Source organism: Triticum urartu, chromosome 7 (assembly GCF_003073215.2).
Source record: "Triticum urartu cultivar G1812 chromosome 7, Tu2.1, whole genome shotgun sequence".
Taxonomy (NCBI): Eukaryota; Viridiplantae; Streptophyta; class Magnoliopsida; order Poales; family Poaceae; genus Triticum; species Triticum urartu.
Window position 1 is genome coordinate 684,232,858 of NC_053028.1, and position 19,191 is coordinate 684,252,048.

At 44.7% G+C, this 19,191-nt stretch overlaps 2 pseudogenes; both read left to right on the forward strand.

Moving 5' to 3' along the window:
• The first annotated feature begins 1,454 nt into the window (after nt 1-1,454).
• Nucleotides 1,455-5,847, forward strand: LOC125525225 (annotated as a pseudogene).
• Nucleotides 5,848-17,921: 12,074 nt separating this feature from the next.
• Nucleotides 17,922-19,179, forward strand: LOC125525226 (annotated as a pseudogene).
• Nucleotides 19,180-19,191: the final 12 nt, after the last annotated feature.

Here is a 19,191-nt window from a genome sequence, read left to right on the forward strand (position 1 = left end):
CTCGGATGGGGATGTGTCGGACGGCTACGAGGACGCGGAAGCCAACATCGGCAGGGTCATGTCGCGGTATGAGCGGCACGTTCTGGCAACAACGCTCGCTGGCCTTTCTTAATTGGTGGGGCACATGTATCCCCTCAAGATGGTGATGGTGTGTGAAGCTGACAAGGAGCTTCACCAATGCTATGCCATCTACCAACCCTGTATATCTATATATTGTGGAGTATACAGACTTGCAGATAGATATAGTAATCTTATTGAGACTGGACCGTGTTACGTAGCCCACAATAATTTTCAGACCAATTAATGATAAGATGATGAAACTGATCCGTGCTCTAAGAACCTGACTGGAAATTTCCTACTACCCTTCAAGGTCTACTGCGCCACGTTATATGTGTAGTACAACCATACCCTAGTAGTACTAATCCTAACATTATTATTTTTTGGAGCCCCAGGATATGTTGTTTTCTACTAGTCTCAGGCTGATACTCCTGAGCTTCCACACTAGTATTATGCAAGTTGGTTATAAGATAACCTTGTTGCAAAGCAAGCCCGGAAGAGGCGCTATGTATGCTTTTGTTCATTCTGAAATAGGGCCGAGTCTCATTTAGCTTTGTTCGAGAGACATTCTGATTTTGTTTTTTTTTTCTCCCTTGGTAGGATGGTTGTTTTTCTTCAGGCGCCTGACATACTTTCAGCACCGAGCCTGAGATGAGGACACCACACGATAGAAGCTGCTATATTTTATGTTGTGTTGTTAAAGCAAGAGGATTTTAGTTTCACTTGCCATCAATACCGGCCCCCTCAAGGCCTAGGTGAGATGGGTGGTTGATTTCCTGTTACCTGACCACCATGAGATAGAGAGTACATGCATGAACCCTGTTCCTCTTGTTGTTTGTTCATAAGTAAAAGAAAAAGAAAAATACATTGTTTGCGAGAAAGAATGAGCCTGCATTCAGCTACTTGCTTCAGAATTGTGAAACAACTAAAAGTGATGAGGAAAATAAAGACCAAGAAGCATTATGAGAATACGACTGCTACCGTGGATTTAAGTGCTCCTTGGTGGTGGTTACGTAACTTATGCTTTTTGATTAATTAGTGACGTGGTAAGATGACTAGATGAGCAGTATGTAATTGCAAAAGATGCACCTAGTCGTCCGGTGTAGCTAAAAGTTGATCAATGGATATGTAAACTAGATCTCCATGCCATGCTTATCGGCTAATTCGTTTTTGACAGCATGCTTACAAGGCTACTTTATTGGGCACATTCTGCAGAGTACGACAGTAGATTAATCAACTCGTGTTGTCAGCAGGGCACTAATTAAGCAGCAAAGTAGGAAGCGTGGCCGACATGAATTCGGTCTTGACGTGACGACCCAACAACTTTGTTTCTCCGGCGAGTCAAAATGACATCCATCATGCATTCTCTGTGTTTCCCCACACTACCATAGCTTAGCCTCACATCAGATCTGGAGGGTAGATCAGAGAGCTCCAAGCCGCCGCTCACCTCCCAACACTCGCGCTCACCTCGGCCGCTCCACCCCATCCTGCTCACCTCGTGGGCGGCGCTCACCCCAAGCTCACTCCAGCCAGTGCTTGTTTGTTGCCCAGTTCTGTCACCAGCTGGCCTCCTCCGGGTGGACTCCATTGCAGGGTCTATGTATATACACACAAATTCTGCAGCCTAGCTAGCTAGCCTTCTCTCCTTTCTCAGAAAGCTTGCAATGCCGGATCCGGTTAGCATTACTGCTGCTGTAGGATGGGGCGTAACCGCACTAGGTTGGCTCGCCTCGCCCATCATTCCCAGAGTCCTCAACAAAGGTTTCGCCCTCCTTGACTTCAATGCCGCGGAAAAGCTCAAGATACTTGATATACAAGTTTTGCATCTGCAGCGGGTGATGGAAGTAGTGGACGAGAGCACTTATAGGGCTCGTTTGGAGCCACTGTTACACAAGCTTAAATGGATCTGCTTTCTACGAAGCCGAGGACATCTTGGATAGTGTCGAGTATCAGCGCCTCAAGAAGCAGATCCAAGATCGCAAGTCAAACGGCAGTAAGATTGATTCGCTGAAGAAGAATGTTCAGTCTGCCTTGCCAAGCTCCCCCCTACAAGATAAGGTATTTGATATTTCACTTCTCTCGTACTTGGACCTGTGTGTTCTGCTTTTATGGCAGGTCCTCCCATCTTTTTTTGCCTCGTAAATATATGTTAATCAGAAAAACTATAGGGAACTATAGCTGCCAATCAGAATGCATTCTTACTTATTTTCTGTAATAACTATCTTAAATTCCACATTCATTATCTAATTAGCGAGAGATACACTAAGATCTTCAAATACAGAATGCAGTGTAAGCCGGACGGGTATGGATGGCTCCAAAACGAAACTAATTCTACTTCTCCTAACAACCAGCATTGTATACGGCTTGTTCCTTCGCCCACCTCCACTGTGCAGCCACCTCAACCTTCAACAACCTAGATTCTCCTTACCCAATGCTTGCTTTTTTCTAGATATTAACAAGGCATAGGGGAAAAACCTTACTTTTCATTGGGAAATGAAATAATCCTATATTCATGAAAAATATATGCTATATGCTCTTCAAACGGAGTAGTTCTTGATAGCCCCAACTTGCCTGTTATTTGGTTTTGCAGGAGAGTGGTATGTCAAAAGTGGAGTTGAAGAAGAGCCTAGAGAAGATAGAAAGTGCTGTAAATGATGCATGTGAAATTTTGAAACAACTGAACTTACCAGCTGTAAGCAATGATAATGGGAGACCAGCTGTTGCTACCAATTCACGTAGTGCAGGCATTAGCCCTGCAGTACGTGTAATTGGTCGAGATGAGGATCATCAAAAGATCATAGCAATGGTTCATGAGAAGGAAGACCAGTACCAAGCAAACACCGTCAGTGGTACATGTTATTCTGTAATTGGCATTCATGGCATCGCCGGGTCTGGCAAATCAACACTTGCACGTTGTGTTTATGATCATGAGAAAAGGCAGAAGAAAGAGAATAAGGAAGGCCATTTCGAGGTTGTCATCTGGGTTCATGTTTCACAGAAATTTGAGTTGGATTCCATTTTCAGCGACATGTTTGAGGGTGCCACGGGGAAAGTATGCCCGAAATTAAACAGTCTTCATGCCCTGAAAGAAAAACTGGAGGAGGAATTGCTTGGGAAACGGATTTTGTTGGTACTGGATGATGTCTGGTACAACAGTAGGAATACAGAAGACCATGAAGAACTACAAAGGTTAATTTCTCTGATGAATGTTGGAAAGGCAGGAAGCAGAATCTTGGTGACTAGTCGAACTGAAGATGCATTATTAGCTCTGGGTGCTGTTCAAGAGAGATGTATTCCAATATCTGACCTGGATGATGAAATGTTCCTTGAAATGTTCATGTATTATGCACTTGGAGATGCAAGGGTAGGCGGCCATCATCGAAGAAAACTTGAAATGATTGGGGAGGACATTGCAAAAAAGCTGAAGAGATCACCTCTAGCAGCCAGAACAGTGGGTGCACGGCTCCGTAAAAACCCAAAAGTTGAAATTTGGATGAGGGAGAAGGATCGGGGCCTTATGAAAGAGACAATGGGAGCTTTGTGGTGGAGCTACCAGTATCTTGATGAGCAGATCAGGCGATGCTTCGCTTACTGCAGTATTTTTCCGAGACGACACCGGTTGACACGTGATGAGTTAGTTAAGTTGTGGGTGGCAGAAGGGTTTATAAAGACTAGTGAGCCTGAAGAGGAAATGGAAGATGTTGCTCAGGAATACTTTGATGAATTGCTATCAGCCTCATTTCTGCAATTAGGAGGGAAACGAATGGTATATGGCCGTGATGATGAGGTTGATTACTTTACAATTCATGATCTGCTGTGTGACTTAGCGGAGGAGGTTTCTGGAAGAGATTGCTTCAGGATCGAGAACGGCTGGACAGGAGAGGTTCCTCAAGATGTTCGCTATCTTTTTGTTGGGAGTTACGATAGTAGGATGCTTGTTGAGAAGATACCTGGGTTGCAAAATTTACGCACTCTCATCATCGGTGAGAAGATACGGGTTGAATCAACCGAGTGCAAAGTCTTTGTGAGTATGTTCACAATGTTGACAGGGCTAAGGAAATTGCGGGTACTGAATTTACCTTACGGTGTGTTTGGTCTTACTACGTTCTCATTCCCAGATTCTATTGGTCAGTGGAAGCATCTGCGTTATCTTGCTTTTGGGGTCTCTCCATTAACCAAACTAACTTTACCGGGCGCTTTTACCAAGCTTTACCACATGCAGGTGGTTGATTTTGGTCTTTGCACTGTTTTGGCATTTTCTAGTGGTGAAGATATGATGAACCTCGTCAACTTGCGCCATGTAATCAGAAAGGCAGATCTAGATTTTCCGAACATTGGCCGGCTGACATGGCTCCAAATGTTACCGTACATCACAATAAAGAAGAAACTGGGGTATGAGTCACATCAGTTGAAGCACCTAAACAGGCTTCAAGGCAAGCTTCAGATCCATGGTCTTGAGAATGTTGAGAGCAAGGAGGAGGCTGTTGAAGTCAATCTTGCTGGCAAGGAAAAGCTCACAGAACTGATACTGTCCTGGGATGATAAGACTTGCAGTCCACTAGTTCAAGCAGAGGTTCTTGAAGGCCTTTGCCCATCGAAGTATCTTGAAATACTAGAAATTAGGAATTACAGAAGTATGAGGTTACCATATTGGATGACGGGTAAGAATAATGGCGGCCCAAAGAACCTGCACACACTTAGAGTTGGCGGCTGGAGCCAGCTAGGACCCGCCCCTGACCTTGGGGCCTTCATTCATCTTCATTCGCTAGTTCTAATTAGCTGCAGCTGGGATACCTTACCAGGCAACATGTACAACCTCGCATCGCTCAAGCAACTGGAGATCAGATTATGCAAGAATATGCGGTCGCTTCCAATGCTGCCTAAGTCTCTTGAGGAGTTTAAAGTTGGGGGATGCAGCCGGGAAGCCTGGGATGCCTTACCAGGCAATATAGAGCACCTCACATCACTCAGGAAACTGACGATCGAGTCATGCCAGAATATACAATCGTTTCCAACGCTGCCAAAGTCTCTTGAGGAGTTTAGAGCCGACGACTGCAGCTGGGATGCCTTACCAGGCAATATGGAGCACCTCACGTCACTGAAGTATCTGGACATCATGTCATGCAAGAATATACGGTCGCTTCCAACACTGCCGAAGTCTCTTGAGGAGATTACAGTCAGGCGGTGCAGTGATGAGTTCATACGATCCTGTAGAACGGCTGGTGATCCAAATTGGCAAAAGACTGAGCACATTCCAAATAGAACATTTGATTAATGAATCAGGTCTATATGGAAGGTACATATTTAAATTCTTTCGATGCCTTTGTTTTCCATTTTTTGTGTTCAGTAAATATTACTGCAACTATTAGCCGCTAAGGTTGCTGCTATGTTTCTAATTCATTTGGTAACTGTCAGCCATGTGCTCTTTCGCTGAGGACGGAAGCCAAAGGAGATGAAGTCAAATCCAATAGACTCATGCCAAATCTACAGGCTCTTACCGTGTAGCCTCTTTGTTGGGTTTTGCCTTCTTGGTTTGTTAATTCTGGCGTATTTGCTTGCCAGTGAAGTGGTGCTGCGCTCGTACTCTCGTAAACCACAGACAGTGCAGAATGTCATGTCTGCATGCGGCGATCAACACTGGATTTATTAGTCATTTACTACATATATGGTATGTAATAATGTGGAATGGAGACCACTGGATTTATTTGCTTCCTATGAGTATTATTTGTCAGACAGTCGAATGCATGATGAACCCCGAACCGATAAAATTTATATCGTTTGTAATACTTACATCGGAATGGTGAACCCTACTGTTTGTTTCCAGTGGTTTGTAACATTGTGGAACATATGATGAACGCCAAATTAATGATTTGATTGCCAGGAATTTAGGCGCTACCAGGTAGCATGGTATGGTATGAGTTCACCAATTGGATGGACGGGAGACCTCCTGAGACAATGATGCTTCCATTCGTCTTCGGTAGAATGCTAAGGATTTAGTGCTTGTCCATTCAACGAAAGTGCTCTCACACTTCGGGGACGGTTCAAAAACCACAAAATTGGTGGCAGCAAACACAACTGATATCATATCTAGGAGAAAAGAGAACCAAGCCCAGACCCAGATCCCAAGAATCACCAGCTCACGTCAATTAATCCACGCCACTCCAAAGCTCAAATCAACACCACAAAACCAACCAAACACATATACACACACAACCATTTTTAGGCCGAGAAGAAACTGAGCTGCGCCTGCCACTGAGCGCTGCCCCCTGCACCTCGATCAGCTGTTCTTCCTCGCTCCCAACTATGCAAACAGTGAACATACAACAAGTACTTTGAAGTAGCATGAAAACAAGAACAACATTTACATATGACTACATGCACGTGGAAGTCTGTAGGTTGCCATGCGCCATCTTGTCAGCAAAGGTGATCACATCTCGTGACAACTCCACACTATTGAAACAGCAACCACTTTGAACTTTGAAAGCTGATCTGAGGGAACTCCGCTGAATCTGGACAAACAAAAAGACACATATTGATCTCCTCTGAATTTGAAATGTGTGACTGCAAAACACTCGCTTCAGTGTGCTTAGCCTTGCAATTTGCAAAACAAGTAGAGGCACGTCAACATAAAGAAAATAATAAAGTCGTGTCATGCAGACTTGGTACATTCATGTTGCAGGAGTTCATATACTACCTAGGCAGCAGTATAACAAAATGCAACTGAAGAAATGGAAGAAACTGGGTGTATCAGTAGCGACAACCAACAAACTAGGATAGTAGCTCCATACCAGTACAGAAATAATGCACCAAAAAGGAAAGAAAAACAGAACTGGATGCCCCCTCTAATTCATCTTACAGAACTCTGCCAACACACAATCACCTGAAAACTCCTTAAGTTTCAGTCAATCATCTCAACCCCATATGATTTGCTTTCAGATTAGGAGACCAGCCATGATATGAGGGTGGCAGAATGGTTTATAAAGACTAGTAACGCTAAAGAAGAAATGGAAGATGTTGCTCGGGAATACTTTGATGAATTGCTGTCGGCCTCATTTCTGCAACTAGGAGGGAAAGAAAAGGTACATGTACATCATGATATGTTTGCTTACTTTATAATTCACGATCTGCTGTGTGATTTAGCGAAGGAGGTTACTGCAAGACATTGCTTCAGGATTGAGAAAGATTTCACAGGAGAAATTCCTCAAGATGTTCACCATCTTTTTATTGGGACTTATAATAGAAAGATGCTTACTGAGAAGATATCTGGACTGCTGAATTTACGCACTCTTGTCATCAATGACATGACATGGATTAAATCTAACGAGGGGGAAATCCTGGCGAGTATGTTCACTATGTTGACGGGGCTGCAGAAACTGAGGGTACTGAATGTGAAAATACGTATTGATGAATCTGGTGTTGCTACATTTTAGAGGAGCCCAAGTGCATTCAGTTCGTCAGGTGTACTCTGCGCTGCGGGAGCAAGCAAAGCAGTGGTGCGCTGGTGATGTCATGGGGGCAGCCTATCCACCAACTTGTTTCCTACTAATAAACCTTCAAAAAAGAAAATTAGGGACACTCATTCATCTTCAATATGATGCAAAGGCTTTATTGGTTGCAATCAGCGTGTATTGTATTCATCATCAACGAGATCATAACTCTAATAAATACTACTCCACAGTTGTTGAGAAAAAATGTGGCACGGAAATATGCATCAGCTCTACCACAGTTGGTTGACTGAAACTGTTAAATTCATGGTCACATTTCACCCTTACGCAGGGAGCAGCAGCCACTTTAACTGAAGCTACAAAGTACCATGCAAATAAGAACAACATATACACGACTACTGCCTGGTGTACTGCGTTCACCCTCGATGAAACCATAACTCCAATAGCCAAGAAAAAACTTGGCATCATGCTAATATACTTCAGGTACATCTAATAGCACAGTTGTCACTTGACTGGAACTGTTAATCCCATTTGTCACATTCTTAGTCACGGAGCAGCACATTCACGTTACACCATGTTAACTGAATCTAGAGGTAGCATGGAAACAAGAACATAGGTCATAGCCTTGTGTTGCTTGGGTTCTGAATTTTGTTGTCTTATCTTAACTTTGAGTAGGTCATAGCCTTTTCTCACCTGAAATTTGGCCAGTCACCTTGTTGCATTCCTCGGACTAAGACTATAATGAAATTTGAATTAATCTAAATCTTCTTTATGTTTGTTGTTTTTGTAAATAGATGAAAATCATTTGAATAATTAGTTTAAGAAAGATTTGCGTTTTTAAAAAATATTCCCATTATCCAAAAAATTGTTCATGCTTTCATAAAAATTCCGTGAAAATTTAAAACATGCTCCCAATTCTTTAAATTTTCCACACTTAAAAAATATTGAAAATATGTTCCAAAATTTTTGAAAGATTTTTGTGTTTCCAAAAAATGTTTACTAAATAAAAAATTACCTAATATATTCAAAATTTAATAAATAATTCCAAAAAAATTACACTATGTTTGCGTTTTCATAATGTTCCTAAAATTTTATGAAAATGTTCACATTTTAAAATATTCACAAGTTCAAAAAATGTTCATATTTGAAAATATGTGACTGATATTGTCATAGGGCGAATATACCTACCAAATATGACTTTTTTCCAAAAGATGACTACCGCAACAAAGCTAGTCTGAATTATCTTGTCAAATAAAAAGCTAGTGGAAAGAAAGAAGTGATGGGGCCCAGCCCAGCGTAAAGAAAAAAAGAAGAGACCGTTCCGGAGATGAGGCCCGACTCCGACCCCAGGGTTCGCCTGGAAATATATAGCCCGCCTTGTCCCGTTTTCGTTCAGAAGAAGATTCAGCGAGAGAGACAGAGAAATCCCGCAAACCCACAACCAACCAGGAGAGGAGAGGAGAGAAGCGGAGCGGATCCGGCGATGGGTTTCCCCTTGACCCCGTTCCAGACGGAGAAGGAGGAGGCGCCGGTCCTCAAGGCCAAGGCGAAGAAGGCCAAGCCGGAGGTGGCGACGATCAAGGCCAATGTGGAGGTGGAGACCATCACGACGGAGGAGGGGCTCATCAAGTTCATGGAGCTGCTGGAGAAGGAGCAGGCGTTCCTCAAGGCCAAGGCGGAGGCGGAGAAGGAGGGGGCGGGCTGTGGCTCCAAGAGAAAGCCGGTGTTGGAGCGGGACGAGGAGTTGTTGGCGTTCGTCGCGAGGATGGAATCCTTGAGGCCGTTGTACGGGGAAGAGGACGTTTCTGACGGCTACAACTCGCAGGACGACGACGCGAACACCACCTTCGACGACGTCATGGCGCAGTTGGAGCAGCAAATGCAGGCCAACAATGCTCGCTGGCCCTTCTTGGTGGGGGCCTAATCAAATCCCCCTCAAGATGCTGATGGGGTCAGAAGGAGAGCTTCATCACACCAATGCAGCAATGCTATGCCAGTTACCAACCCTGTATCTATCTATCTATCTATCTATCTATATTTCTAGTTGATCCTGTGGACATATGTGGGATTGATCCACCTACCCTGATGCTATTGTTGCGCACCGATGAAGCAATGCAATGTGAGACTGATGATCTATCTAGTAGTAGTATCTATATGTTATCTACTGATGGTATGCTGTTCGTCTGTGATGAGATTGTTTCTGGTGATGCAATGTGATGAGATTTCTCTTGAGCTTCTCTGTGCCCTGCTGGTTGCTGTACATTGTTATATGTTGTGTTGTTTGCCCATGTGATTTTGCTGGAGCAAGCAAACCCTCTCAGGTTTAAGATCCTTTCAATTGCCAGCTTGAATGAATTACTATTTCTCTCCTAGTTTCCATGTCCACATCTACATCAAAGCAGTCACATAAGTCTAGGTTTTGTTTGAAAAATTATTATTGTGATCCAAGGTTCACATCTCAGTGTTATCTACTACTACCTCTCGATCCATAGTTGTTGTTGTCGCTGATTTAATTTACTACAAAGTTGTACTAAATCACCGGCAATTATTTTGGATCGCAGGGAGTAATATTATTGTGACCTCCTGAACCAGCTGGTAGCCATTAATTCGTCTGAGATATGTGTTTGTTCCTGATGCAATGTGTCATTGTCTCTGAGCTTCTCTCTGCTTGCTGGGTTGGATTGTTTCAGCCACACAATTTCTTTTTCTCCTTTCATTTCGCTTGATGACACAACCATTCTTCTCCATGTATTGTAGACTTATAATTTCTTTCTGTGATTTCCCAATTGCCTCCACAAGAGAAGCATGTGAACTTTTCAGCGCAACAGAATAAACATGTCTCACTTCAAGATACACACAAACACAATATGCCTCTGTTTTTTTTCTTTTTTCTTTTTGCTTGATTGCTGTTGTGACATCTGATCAAGCTATGAGGTGATCTGGAACAAGGCATGTGATCAAGGTACGTAGAGACAGAGATGTGTTTGATGAATCAAACCAGACAACACCATGACATGTTTTATGCACGCCGGGCATCCGCTTTAGGCATGACACCAGAGAACAAGGCATCTGCAGGGTACAAGACCCTCTGAAATTTGACCTACGTACCCTGCATCTTCTTGTAGGTAACTAAACACTTCCTTGCCCCTGCAGCTCATGATAGTAGTAGGCCCCTGCAGCTCATGATAGGAGTAGGCCCTTAAATTCGGCAGTATGATGACCACGCACTCATGTTGAACGCATGTGTTGGAAATGAGGTTATTTATGAAATCCTGTTAAATTTTCTTCCGCTTTAGTGCATGGAAAAGCTGGGATGAAGTCGCGGAATGAGTTGAGCTCCTTCTTCACTCTATATTGATTTTCTTGACTAAAACATTGCGTATTTCCCATCGTCAAAACAGGGCATTTGATGTATAATTTGCAAGCTCATTTACATCTGCAGCAAGGTGCTCTAAATTTTCTTTTCATTGCCTAGAGCAAGAAGATCGAATGTTCAGGTTTGGATACCTCTGCTATTTCTGTCGCGCGAATGGACTATTCAATAACCAGAGTTATATTTCTCACGTTCATTTGGTTCAGATCTTTCAGGATGTTATTCTTTATCTGACGGGTCTTGCATTATCCACTACCTGTGCAATGAATGTTGACACTTTCCCTGGATGACATCTTATCAAGCAAAGACTGTTCTTATTTGTGCTCCACAGTTCACTTTTAAATTTGATAAATTGAGTGCATTTATGTCTGAATATGTAGTCGGAAGGGATAGTGAGAGATGTCTGCTCCTGAGAAGGGGGGTTTCTTACTTAGCAAAATGTACTGCTTACTCGTGTTTAGCGACCTTCTCTTTATTCTCGTTACAACGAATGCAAATTTGAGTGTTGATTGTTTCTTTGGAGCAGGTAAGTGCAAATACTATGTGATGTGGTAGTAACCAATGAATGTATACATTGTTGTAGCATCTCTGTTTGGGTGTAGCAAAACAAAAGAAGACCAAAATGTTAATGTACAATGGATCCATACATTACCTGCCTGTATTGTTCGGAACTAAGGAACTACTATTCTTTGTCACACTTCTTTATGTAAAAGTACCTTGGGCATAATACAATTTCATATTCCAGTCTGCAAGTTGTAAGAGCAAATAGTTAAGTATTTCCAGTTTTAAAATGTTTTGAATCATACAAGGGAGGAGTATGCTTGTTTTTGAAATATTATTATTGTGATCTAATGATCACACCTCAGTGTTATCTACTACTCCCTCCGATCCATCGTAGTTGTCACTGATTTAGTACAAAGTTGTACTAAATCTTTGTACTACAGAAAACTACAGAAAATTGCGAATAGAAGGATGCTACAGGATTTATAAAACCAACACGACACTCCTCCCCAATTATGATGATCCATTGGCATAAACAACTTTTTCTTTTGTGTTATCTTTCATATCCCTCGCATGAATGATGAACCTGCATATATTGCCTTTAAGAGTGATGCTTGGATATGAAGGGAACATGAAATCTTGAATATTGTTGCCGACGCCATGACTCGTTTGTGAAGATGTGGCATGGTCAATCCAGTTCTGGTATGAATCCATAGTCCACACTTTTCCATACGATCCCAAGTCTGAAACAGACAAAATAAGGAATCCATGGTCCACATTTGTACATCAGTTTTTAGTTTTTTACACAAGACTAACTGGAGCTTGTTCCTCATTCTATTGATTGCTAAAGTAACAGAGCAAATAAAATGAATACAACATGAGAAACAAAAAATACCCAAGCTTGAAGTTGTTTACCGTATATTGAGGTGCTAGAGATTACACTAAAAACTGTCCAAGAAATAAGCATAAAAAGGTTGCTCAAAATAAATAGTATGGCACGATGGCATAAAGGAATGTCACATAACAATATAGTAAGCCATGCAATTCAGTTTGGATGCTTCTCTAATACTGAAAGCAATAACCAAATATCACTGTATAGTTCTTTCAGAGTAATAAAATGGCGGACTCGCTTCAATATCCAATCCAAATGCACGCATCTGACTCAGAATTGCAAAATGATTAGGTAATTATGCATGTAACCTTAGTTTTCCAGAACACATGCTCATGCATATTAGATATGGAATTGGCAAGATTTAGAGCCGCCTACTTGCCAACACCTTCAAATGTGAGATAAAAAAATATGGAAAAGAATCTTCATGAAACAAAGCTGCATACAATACCGAAACAAGAAAATATCGAGTGGTGATAGAACTCGAAATACAAATGTTAGAGTACGTAATGGGCCTAATGGGCCTGGCCTGACAGTATAGCCCGTTAGTCTTAGGGTTAATTAGAGATAAGGGTCGCTTGCTTAGGGGTCAAGTAAGCCTTGCTTGGGAGTCAAGTAAACCTCTATATAAAAAAAAGGAGATGTCAATCTAATCGAGTAAGAATTAAGAAGGAAATCCCTTCCATCTTGCCCGGCCGTGGACAAAAGGCCCCTGGCCGGCCCTCTCGCGCCCTCCTTCTAGGAGCGCCATAAAAATTTGCTATCAGCTAGCTTCGGTTCGATCATGTCTTCACTGCTGCCCAACTCGTCTCTTCCGCTGCTGGTCACCTCGTCGCCTCCGGCGACCACCACGACGTCGCCCCGCTCCTGCCCGCGCCGGGATCCTCCGTCGCGCCCGCCCCCGCCGTCCTCACCCCAGAGGAGGTGTCCGGGGCGCTGCGGGACCTAACCTAGGCGGTCCAGGAGATCCGCTTGTTATTGGCCGGGTCCTACGGGCCGCACCCGGCTGCGCCACCCATCGCCGCCACCGCGCCACCGTGGCAGCTGCCGCACCAGGCGCCCTCCGCCACGCTCGCCGGGCCACTGCAGCTGCCATCCACCACCACCACCACCTCGCCCTGGCTGCAGTGGGAGCCGTCGCACCTGGTGGCCTCCGCCGCAGCAACCGCTTCTGCTACCCTAGGGCGTCCCCGCCGCGCTCGCCGGGCCGCTGCAGCTGCCATCCACTGCCACCACCGCCCCGCCCTGGCTGCAGTGGCAGCCGCCGCGCGCGGCGCTCCGCTGCAGCAGCCACCGCCGGTCAGCTCCGGCCTTGCATCGACTGCGTCGGCGGGAGTCCCGATCCACCCGATCAAGTTCCCGCTGTCGCCATCACCGCTTCCCTAGGGCGTCCCAATTTAGCAGATCAAGTTCCCGCCGTCGCCGTCACCGCTTCCGGCTTGGATCACTACCCGCCACGTGTCGGTGGCAGTGAGGCTGCAGGCTGTTGCGCGCGGCCTCCTAGCGCGTCGGCGTGTGCGGGAGATGCGTGGTCTGCAGCTGCCGCTCCTTCAAATTGCCCTTCGCTGCGCAAAGGACCTCGATCTCGTCCGCTGCGTCAGGGGTCTTGGCATGCGGTTTCCCCCACGGGAAGTGGGCATGCTGTTTTTCCCACGGGCAGCGACCTCAGAGTCCGCGACATCGGCGGTTGGGGGGCGCACCCCTCCTCGTCATTCTCCATCGCAAGCCCTCCACTCTTCCCTGTGCGGTGCAGACCAACAGTCGTCCGACGGGGAGAAGGCAGGGTGTCACCGGCAGGAGCACACCACGTAGCACCACTGCATTCCGCCACCTGCTGCCGCGAGGGCGCCTCTACTGGTCGCTCTTGCTTGGGAGTGGCCATACACATGCACTCCTTTTGTCCAGGTGGTGTCCATGGGATCCAGGTGGCTGTACACGTGCACGTCCGATGTGCGGATGGTGTCCACTTTTTGATAAGGGGTCCAAAATAAAGCGTTCCAGTCCATTTCAGGTTGAGAGTAATAAAACAAGACGAGATGTAAAATGCTTGTTTTTAGGTGTTAGGTTTGTGTTGCGTCGAGTCATGGTTATAAGTTGGTTAGGCTGCAGCTCGAGGACAAGCTGCATGTCCAGGTGGGGTGTAGTGTTGGAGCACGTAATGGGCCTAATGGGCCTGGGCTGACAGTATAGCCCGTTAGTCTTAGGGTTAATTAGAGATAAGGGTCGCTTGTTTAGGGGTCAAGTAAGCCTTGCTTGGGAGTCAAAACCTCTCTATATAAAGAGAGGAGATGTATCAATCTAATCAAACAAGAATTAAGAAGGAAATCCCTTCCATCTTGCCTGCCCATGGGCAAAAGGCCCCCGGCCGGCCCTCTCGCGCCCTCCTTCTAGCAGCTCCATAACAACAAATAACTCCATGAGAGGCTCATCCATTCTTCACCATAACTGGAGTTTTCTCAGTTTTTTTAGTAATTGTTAGATGCTGAAAGGATTATGTCATCCTAGTGTTAAGGCCTCTAGGGCATTTAAATCTGGTCTTAGTTAAGAAGAGTAGTCCAAAATGATGCCCCGTTGATTAATTCAAGATGTAATTCTGCTAATTTAGAAGTCCGATAATTGGTAATATACACATGTAGGACATGGATTCATATAATGGAACGGAAAGTGCAAAAGAATGTAGTTGATCACTCCAGTATATAAATGGTTTTCTGAACAATATCCTTTTTCTTCACTTCGTCCTCTCTTGCCAGTACATGTTCCAAGATTTGTTGTGCTCATGATTGCTAGAAATATAAATATACAAAGGTAACTAATAAATATTCGTTCAACACTTGTTTTCTGTAAATGTATGTTTGGGCAAAGGTAGAAAGAGATATACAAGGGGAACCTGTTTGTACTGCCTCTAAAAGTATCTCTTATTGTGTCATACATTTTTCTTCCCAGTTTCCGCTGCTTCTAAAGAGATACAATACAAGGTAGATATATAACCACATGCAGTACAGGAGCAAAAACCATCAGTGGATCCCGAATTTACCGTTTATTTTGTCATTACAATTGAAAATTATATGAGATCATGGAAGGTCACTCTTTTTCCAACCTGTAATGTTCAATGCAGTAAGTTGAGATGCAAACTATTGAAGGAAAATCGATTATGTACCTTTGCTATTTTTCTTGTCATGCTTATCGTTTATTGGTGTTGTATAGGCTCTCATTTGGGGCAGACAAAATAATATCTTAGTACACATCATCATCATTTTATTAAAGCAAAAACCAACTAAACTTGCAACTTAAAAATAAGTTTGAAAAATATACCTCAAACTATGCCAGGGATCCATTTTCTGATTCGGTTGATTCATCAATAGCTTCCTTGGACAGATAAAAAAAATCACTCAAAGATGCAGCTGAAACAGGGCCTCCATGTTGTCCAACAGTAATGCGCTCTCGGATTGTTAGAAGGTGTGGACTGCATAGACATCAGCACCATATAATTCCCGTGATTGTGTCGTCTAGTTACTACCAAATGGATTAAATGATACATGGAGCTTGGTGGTATGGTGGAATACCTGGAATAACAGCCCACATTGTATCCTTGCTCCCTCCTGATATTAGATAGGAACGTGGCAGTCGAATCTTTCCCCTTGGTGCTGGTGATATGGACAGCCTACGAACACAATAATAACTTGCAGTGGAACAAATCCATTACCCATTCACCATAAGAATTATGATTGTCTATCACGGGCCACACTTAACTCACCGAAGCGGTGGAGAAGGCGGCGCGTGCGGCCTCGGTCAAAGCCGTCGTCGGAGTCGATCCCCGCGCCGGGCGTCAGACTGGAGCGCTCGTAGTTGCGGATCCGGTCCATGCAGTTCAGGAACTCCACGAGCTGTCCCTCTTGGCCTCCTCCACCAGCCATCGCGGATTGAACCCGGACCTGGGCGTCTGCCGGCAGAACATTGAATCTGAGCCGTGAGATTAGATAACAGACCATAGGAGAAATATAGACTATTGGATTTTACCAGATGATTAGATCGGAGGCTCCAGATTACCCCCGTGTACATTTGTTTAAGTAGAGATTCAGCGGAGTCTTAATCAGATCAGAGTTTTTGATTCGAATTGATCTTGTCATGGCGATGTCAATAGTGTGGAAATCTCGCAGATGTGATTGCGTTGCCCCTACAAGGTGGCAAATGACAATCTACAGAACTCTTGCCCTTTGCGTCAAAAATAAAATAAAATCTACAGAGCTTCACTTGGCAGTGGTTATGTCTATGCCGTTCTCGTTTCATACTACGTTTAGCTTCGGTGAGTGTAATCATCGATGTGGCTCTTCCCTGTACACGATTTTGGTGATGAAATTAAGAGTCCGTATCAGTCTGCAACTGTGGTAAAGCTAGCTTGAAGATATATTTCCAAGTCAATTTTTTCCCTTAATTTTTAGAGTTGCTATAATATCTGACAAGTGACAAAAAGTTTCATGATGGAATTGATGGCTAAAAATATTTCACACTTGGACTGATGACCGGCCCTAGTGTGCACGTGCAGAGAACATGTTGGACTAACAAAATTGAAACATGACAACACACTAGAGGTGTCAAAATGCATGGGGCCTGCAAGACTTGTTTCTACAGAGGCATTATTGGTGTTCTCATCGTTTCCTCTTTTTGTTCCAGAGCGGATGTATTATTGGTGTGCTCATCGTTTCCTCTTTTTGTTCAGCTGTTGGGTTCTCTGTTTTGAAAGTAAATTAGTTGGACGCAAGCTCACTGTTTCTTTCCCGTCGAACAAATCCTTTTCATTTCCTTTGAACAGTAAACTGAAAAACAAAATCTTTTGTACAAGAGAAAGCTAAGCTTAGAGCACGTTTGGTCTTTCGACCGTACGTCTCTTGATTGCACCGCTTACCGAAAACATTACCGACTTTTTGTATGGCTGGGCCGGTTTCCATCGCTTGTTTACGCCGCTTTGCAAAGCTTTAAGGCTGCGTTTGGTTCGGCTTCTAAATTGCCAGTTTCAGTTTATAGGTATTGTCGGCTGCGTTTGGTTGTTTGATATGCCCTCATTTTCAGTTTATAGGTACTGTGTGTATCTCTAAATTGCCGGTTTTATTAATGTAATATAAATTGTACTGTATATAGAAAACTATACCATCAGAACATATGACGTTTGAGTTTTCTCATTGCATATGTTTAAACAGAGAAGATGCATATTACGTTTGTCAAACTACCGATACAGAATATGCATGAGCCTTATAAACAGAGAAGATGCAGTATGAAATTAGGGTACGTACGTGGATATGGAACCTTGAGGTAATCGCAGTACTTAGCATAAAAAGCTTTCGTTGTCACACGAATGTGCACGCTGGTGTAGAGGATCTCAGTAGAAATCCTAATTAAGCTCGGTAATTTTAATGTTTTAGTAGAATAAAATGCAGGTCGAGTTTGAACCACTTTTTTCTTCTTCTTCTTTTGAGAAAATTTGAACCACTTTTTTTTGTATTTCTTTTTGGCTAAGCCGGGCCTGACAAACTGGGCTTGCTATTACCGGCCCAGCCCGAGGAAGGAAAATCAATCAATCAATCGACCTACACGCACGCACCGACGTCTCCTCCCTTTCCCATCCCGTCCAGGGTTTCCCGGCGGCTGACTGCTCCGGCCTACCTCGCCGGCCTCCACGCCCATGGCGACCTGCAAGAAGAAATTGGCGTCGCCTCTGACGGACATCCCCGACCACCTCCTGGATGAGATCTTCCTCCGGCTGCCCACCCCACAAGACCTCGCCCGCGCATCTGCTGCCTGCACCACCTTCCGCCGAATCTCCACCGACCGCTCCTTCCTCCGCCGCTTCCGCTGCCTCCACGCGCCACCACTTCCCGGATTCTTCGACCGCGACGGCTTCCAGCCAGCCCTGCCGCCTCACCCCTCCGCTCCCACCGCCCGTGCGCTCGCCGATTTCACCTTCTCCCTCCTCCCCTCCCGCCGCCGCTGGGATGTGATGTCCAGGACATCCGCGACGGCCGCGTCCTCCTCCGCCCTGGGCCCCAAAAGGGCGAGGAGCCCCCGAACTTCACGGAGCTTGTGGTATGCGATCCCTTGCACCGGCGGTATCTCCTGCTTCCCTCAGTACCTGACTACCTAGCCGCTTCTCTGGACTCCATGGTTCGCAGGCCCCGGTGCGTGCCTTTACTCGTTCCCCTCAGCGAGGAGGAGGCGGCGGTGGAGGAAGATACCGCATTCAGAGTGATTTGGTTCGCGCGCTACAAAACTAGGGTGGCCGCCTTGGTCTTCTCTTGCACCGGACAATGGAGAATTGCTGCATCCAACTATCCAAGGGATGGAGCGATTTGGCCATTAGCACGCGCGAGTCTTCCATGATGTCAAAGTCCCCCTCTCCGTTTGTCTAAAGCCATTATGCTTATGGCTGCTTCTTCTTCGACTGGGTGATGTTCAGGTGGAAAAAGTTGCTAATGCTTGATACCAGGATGATGGAGTTCTCCATTGTTGACCTCCCGCCTGGAAAATGGAGCACGGAAGGTGTAGCCATTGTGGAGGCAGGGGAAGGCAGACTTGGGATGTTTGGTTTGCATGGTGAAATTGCATCTGACCTCAGCTATACCATTGCGTCGAACAAAGGCGAGAGTCCCAGCGAGTGGCAGATGGAGAAGACAATCTCACTAGATTCTGGCTACAAATATTTTATCAGAGGTGCAACAGGGAGGTATTTGCTGTTGACGAGGACAGAAACACTGCCAAACTCATCTCTGGAGAATACACTCTATGGATATTTCTCATTAGACGTCAAGACGTTTCAGCTTCAGAGGGTTTGTATGAAACAATGTAAGCCACTTTTGTTGTTTGAGCCGCCACACGTATATACAAACTTCCCACCATCGTTGTTGCCTTCAAGGACAATATGAAGTGGTAAACTT